The following is a 6,736-nucleotide window of genomic DNA, read 5'->3' as shown; positions in this document are numbered from 1 at the left end:
CATATGTATCAAAAGTTGGCCTAGTCGGCCATCACTGGAAAGAGAGGCCCATTGGACTTGCAAACTTTATATGCCCCAGTACAGGGGACCGCCAGGGCCAAAAAGTGGGAGTGGGTGGGTAGGGGAGTGGGTGGGAGGGTATGAGGGACTTTTGGAATAGCATTGGAAATGTAAATGAGGAAAATACCTAATAAAAAGTATTAAAAAAAAAGAAAGAAATGAAAGTTTAGTCAATGACAAACCATTTTTTCAAGTTCCTTACTAGCTCTCAGAACACAAGAATTCTTGTTGTTTGTAGAGCGGGACAATAGATACAAATGACTTTAATATGGAAGGACAATCTCACTCCTAATGTGCCATTCAGAGCTTTGCCCAGTCCCAGAGCAAAGTGATCTTTGCTGTGTGAATAGGAGAAGTAACACCAGCCTCACTCCTGCATGTTGAGAAGTCTAATCAGATGACATCCATAAGGAAGTCTCAGAGAAAGGCAGGCTGTGGATGCACATCACTGCTTCCATGTCCTTAACCCCCTCCTGTGATTTGGCTACTTGCTGTCCCTTAACTCAAAATCATGGTGTCTTCTCACTATGCATTCCTCAGCCTTCAAGAGGAGCCAGGCTCTTCTAGTTCTCCATTTTTTGGCATCTGTGCTGAGAATTTCACAGACTCCTGTGGTCATACATTTCCTAAGTACTGGGAAGGACTTCAGTTGGTGACATGCATTTTGGTCAAGAAGTATTTGGGATCTTAAAGAGAACTTGATCTTCCTAATTATTCTCGGGAACTCTCAACTTTAAACTTTAATGAGCTCCAGTCAGACTAGAATTAATGTAAAGACGGTTGTTAGTTGCTAGGTCCTATCTTATCAGCACAACCTTCTGGCCATATTGGTTAAAGGGTATTTGATGGGTCATTAAAATATAGAAAATCTCTTTCTAAATCAAAAACAAATTTCTAACTTTTAACGTCACTTGTGCAGCAGTGTGGTCCAGACCCATAAACTTCTCATTTCTAACTGGGTTTATTTTTCTCACATGGAGCAAGACATATGTCATATGTTGTTTGCTTTTTACCAGTAGGAGTTCCAGCTTCAGAATGCAAAGTGGTGCAATCCTGCAGGATGGTTAAACCCGAGAAGGCTCCCCAGTCCCCATCACCTGAAAATGAAATGCATTGTTTTCACGCTTACTGCAAAACAGGAATGAATGTTATTAATACTTGATGGTGAGTTTTGAATTTTAATGAGGTTTCTCAAGGTTGGACTTGAGACTTAATCTTCCTGGTACTTTTGATGTTGACAACAAATACTGCCATATGTCATAAACCACAACTATATTAGATAAATGGACAAAACATTATTTACTAGAAATAGGGAGGTATCGATCATTTCCAGTATATCCCGGGACACATACAAATTGTACGCTTATTTTTTCTTTAAGTTCTTAATTCTAAAGTTACTTTAACAAAAATATACCTGACTAGAAGTGAAAATCAGGAGCATGAAGGAAAGGAAAGAGCACTTTCTGAAAAAATTTCAATTAGAGGACAATAATTTAATTAGAATCTAACTCTAGAAGGCAAGCTTATTCAAGGTATGTCATCGTTCCCCTGATTTTGTTTGATTGGCTTTTGTCTTTTCAGATAAGATTTCATAGAGTCCTAAGTGGTCTCCAAACTCATAAAGCTGAGGCTGGCTTTGACTTCATCTTCCTTCTTCTAGCCAATGCCTCCAAATGCAGAGATCACAGTCATGCTTTACAACAGCTAGTCCAAAACACATCATTCTTTAGAAAACGAAGATCTGAAGCAAATAAGGCAAAATGCTCAGATTTATACATCTTGCATATAAATGGATAGCCATTCTATTATTTTTACTCTTTTCTATATGTTTGAAATAAAATTACCGGTTAATAATAATAATAATATTCTGCACAATGCTTGTGATTTTGGGAAAGAATAGAATCAGACATGCAAAGAGGTTTCCAACTCCACAAAGTCTCAGGACTCTGGTCAAAGGCCTGGTAAGCCCTCATTGATAGGAGTATGTTATAGCTGAAGGCTACTGAAACAGAAACCCAGGTATAAACTAATTCTATGTTCTTTACAACCAAAAGCAGAAATTTACAGACGTACTTGTGACTCTCCACATCATGGGCCCACAAATCTAGGTTATTGTGTTATTTCTCTTAAAAGTATATATCATTTTCATAAGTTGAAGTTTATGTAGTTTATAAAAATAAGCATAGGATCGCTGCTTTCCCTGCACGTGGGAGGCTCCGTTATTTTCCCGTGCCCAAGGAGTAGGTGATGAGAGTGGCGCAGCTGATCGCAGCGCTGCCCTTCCCCCCCCCCCCCCCCCCCCCCCCCCCCCCCCCCCCCCCCGCGCGGTCTCCTCCTCTAGTTCACCTCGGATAATGGCGACAGCCGTAGTAGTGAACGTCGGGAAGAAGCTCTACGAGGGTAAAACAAAAGAAGTCTATGAATTGTTAGACACCCCAGGCAGAGTCCTCCTGCAGTCCAAGGACCAGATCACAGCAGGGAATGCAGCTAGGAAGAACCGCCTGGAAGGCAAAGCTGCCATCTCCAACAAGATCACCAGCTGCATATTTCAGTTGTTACAGGAAGCTGGTATAAAAACTGCTTTCACCAAGAAATGTGGGGAGACTGCCTTCATTGCACCCCAGTGTGAAATGATCCCCATTGAGTGGGTGTGCCGAAGAATAGCAACTGGATCTTTCCTCAAAAGGAACCCTGGTGTACAGGAGGGGTACAAGTTCTATCCACCCAAAGTGGAGATGTTCTTCAAGGATGATGCCAATAATGATCCGCAGTGGTCGGAGGAGCAACTCATTGCTGCAAAATTTTGTTTTGCTGGCCTTGTTATAGGGCAGACTGAAGTGGACATCATGAGTCATGCCACACAAGCTATTTTTGAAATTCTGGAGAAATCCTGGCTGCCCCATCATTGTACGCTGGTTGATATGAAGATTGAATTTGGCGTTGATGTAACCACCAAAGAGATCGTTCTTGCTGATGTCATTGATAATGATTCCTGGAGACTATGGCTATCGGGCGATCAGAGCCAGCAGAAGGACAAACAGTCTTACCGTGATCTCAAAGAAGTAACTCCGGAAGGACTCCAGATGGTAAAGAAAAACTTTGAGTGGGTTGCAGACCGAGTGGAGTTGCTTCTCAAGTCAGACAGTCAGTGCAGGGTGGTAGTGCTGATGGACTCCACCTCTGACCTTGGTCACTGTGAGAAAATTAAGAAGGCTTGTGGAAATTTTGGGATTCCGTGTGAACTTAGAGTAACATCTGTGCATAAAGGACCAGATGAGACTTTGAGGATTAAAGCAGAATATGAAGGGGATGGCGTACCTACTGTATTTGTCTCTGTGGCGGGCAGAAGCAACGGTCTAGGCCCAGTGCTGTCTGGCAATACTGCATATCCGGTTATCAGCTGTCCCCCATCACACCAGACTGGGGTGCTCAGGATGTGTGGTCATCTCTTCGACTGCCCAGTGGTATTGGCTGTTCAACTATACTTTCTCCAGAAGGATCTGCTCAGTTTGCTGCTCAGATATTTGGGTTAAACAATCATTTGGTGTGGGCCAAACTTCGAACGAGCATATTAAACACGTGGATATCCTTAAAGCAGGCTGATAAGAAGGTCAGACAATGCAATTTGTAAAGAAGCAATTTAATTTTTAGGAGAAAAGTTACGTAGTCCTAGTTTGGATTTAAAGAAAAAAGTCAAGCAAAATGATTTCACATAAGAGAAAACAATTCAGTTACTAATAAACAAATATTACTCAGTGTTTATGAGTTGGCACATTGTCAGTGGATATTACTAATATTTTCTAGCTCTACAAAGTGATATGTCCCTGTAACCTTAGCACTCCAGAGGCTGAGGCAGCAGGATCTCTTAAGTTCAGGGCCAACTGAGCTGTGTATTGAGACTCAACTTGCCGTGGAGGGAATCTTTATAGTTAGTAAAATTGGCATGACACTACTAAATTTATTCTCACCCTCTGTATAGTCACTGTTGGGTAAATATGTAATTATGAAACTGGAACAATGTGTCTGCTGTATGAACCACTATGAAGAACCAGTGTGGCTCTTTTGCCGATGACCTGAGTTTGGCTCCCAGCATCTGTGTAGACTGCCTCACAATAAATACCCTTTAAATCCGGGGATCTGACCCCATGGCTTCCTTATGCACCTACTTTCAAATACTATTACATTCCCCACNCAACACACACAATTTTAAAAAGTAAACTTTTTAAAAAGAGTAATAGCTTTTTGTTGTTGTGAATCAGTAGATAATGCTTGATCTGAGTTGATACATTGAAAATTAAAATACTTGTGTATAACAATAAAAAATAAAAAATAAAAATAAATAAAAATAAAAATAAGCATATAGGAATAAAAGCCAAAACACTCTGAGAATGCCTCTCTCCAGATACAGAAACAGTGACTCTTTTTTTTTTCTTTCACACAGTGCAATGGGAAGATAAATGAGCATTATAACAGAAAAAGATAATAAAGAGCACTAAAAATAGCTTTGTTGTTTGTTCGTTTGTTTGTTTTGGTGTTTTGTTTTCTGGTTTTCTTCTAATAGGTGATTCTTCCATACACCTGAACCATAGTTTTCCCTCCTTCCACTCGTCTCTGATTCCTCTCATTCCTTCTCTCTTTCCTGGATCCACTCCCCTCTATGTCTCCTTTCAAAAAAGATTATCCCCAAACCCCACAACCCAAGACAACAGTCAAACACGAGAAAAGAAGATACAATAAGACAAGACAAAAGCCCTCACACCAAGGCTGGACAAGGCAGCCCAACAAGAAGGAAAAGAGTCCCTCAAGAGCAGGCAAAAGGTCAAAGGTTCAAGGGCCACATGAGTCGATTCCATCAGGACAGTCTGGACTGGCCAACTCAGCTGCCATCAGGCCCGGATCCAGCATTTTGCATCAGTCCACCTCAACATCTACTCCACCTTCAAGCTGCTGGAGCAGGTAGAGGAGCTCATACCACAGAATCAGATGTCATTACTAAACAGAGCCGGTCGGTCTTATGCCCATTAGCCAGGCCCCTAGCAGTGAACTACTTGTCATTGCAGTCTGAGCTGCTTGTCCTACTGGGAAAGTATGGGGCAGTGATGATACCTAGAGGCTACAAGCACAAAGGTCAAGCCCTGGGAGGGTTGAGAATGGTGAGCGGTGCAGCAGCCTGGAGCTTGTATGGAAACTGCCACAGATGCTCTGCCTAGCTCCAACCTCACCCAGACTCTAGGCAATAGCAGAATATTTGAGATGAACTGCTGTGATGGCCAGTATTTATGGTGTGTCAGAAACCTTGAACCAGACCAAAACTTATTGCAATGAATATTTGCATGTAAAGCTGTTTGGGCAAAAAAAATATGTACTATGTGACACACTGAAGTTTCCAATGCCACTATGATGATGAAAAATATGAAATGAAGAGGTAGGAAAGATAAAGGAATGGCACAGTGTTTTCATTGTGGAGACAGACAGAGCTGGAGATACAACAGGCAGTCACAAATGAAAGAGAAGGCTGCAGTAGACAGGGGGGCATGCTGTTTCCAGGTAGGTGTGGCAGGGTGGTGTACCACAGCTAGGACCTTGCACAGACTCGGCCCCCGAACACGCTGTCCAGCCGCACAATCACTCTGACTGAGCAACAACAGGATGTCCAAGGCTCATTTTCTGGATTGGACCCTCTTGAGAGACCTCCATGGTGACCCATAGTGCCACCAGAGGCCATGCTGTGGATTGGACTGCTACCCCGGGCCATGTTGAGACCATGTTCAGGTGGGTGTCTGTAGTCTGGACTGCTGCTAGATGCCATGTAGCTGTGCATAGTCTGTGCTGCCATTGGAAGCCAAGCAACTGTCTGTGGTTCATGATGCCAAGAGCCATGTTGGAGTTCATGATCCCAATGCAGCCTGGAGCATGGTTGATTCCTCTGGTCTGTGCTACCATCAAAATCTATGAAGATGTCCATGGTCTGTGCTGCCAACTGAAGCAATGTTGACATTTGTGGTTTGTGGCTGCCTCAAAGGGCCATGTTGGGGTCCACAGTTCTGCAGCAGCTAGGGGCCCTGTTGAAGTGTGCGGTCTATGCCACCATAGACTGTGCAGGCCCATGGCATATGCTGACAATGAAGACCATGTGGATACCCATGGTCTATACTGTCATAAGTAACCATGTGGAAGTCCATGATCTGTGTTCCCACTTACTGTAAAAGGCAAAAAAAAAGCTACTTTTGGGGGGATATTGGTGACTGTAGACTCACAGTTGAGAATCGGAGTCGTAGAAGGCTTCTGTGACAATCCCTACTCCCATATCACCCCCCACACACACACAAAGTAACAGCCTAGCCAAGATGTCATCAAAAAGATCTCTTAAAATTTGTAAAAGTGTGCAAACGTGTAGCTCTCCACAACTGATGGCTTCTGGTAGGGGTACAGGTGGGGAAGGAATCTGGTTTTTAAGGGATTGGCCAGTGGAAGTTTTACCATGCTTCAGTGACTATATGGACAACACAAATTAGACTTGTATTGTTGGATTTGCTGTTTTGTTTCGGTAGTCACAAGGAGGAGTGGATCTGGGAGGACCAAAAAGTGAATGTAATTATGTGAGAGTCCCAAATTATCAATAAAAATATTATGTTGGGGAAAAAAAGTCAAAGATACACCTACTCCCACATTTAGA

General features: G+C 42.7%; 1 pseudogene across 1 annotated transcript; it reads left to right on the top strand.

The window, feature by feature from the left end:
• The first annotated feature begins 2,392 nt into the window (after nucleotides 1-2,392).
• On the top strand, nucleotides 2,393-4,196 carry LOC110285624 (annotated as a pseudogene). Its single transcript, XR_003835547.1, has one exon. The product of XR_003835547.1 is annotated as a multifunctional protein ADE2 pseudogene (transcript).
• Nucleotides 4,197-6,736: the final 2,540 nt, after the last annotated feature.

The sequence above is a fragment of the Mus caroli genome, chromosome 19 (genome assembly GCF_900094665.2).
Source record: "Mus caroli chromosome 19, CAROLI_EIJ_v1.1, whole genome shotgun sequence".
Lineage (NCBI taxonomy): Eukaryota > Metazoa > Chordata > Mammalia > Rodentia > Muridae > Mus > Mus caroli.
This window is presented reverse-complemented; position numbering and strand designations above follow the sequence as displayed.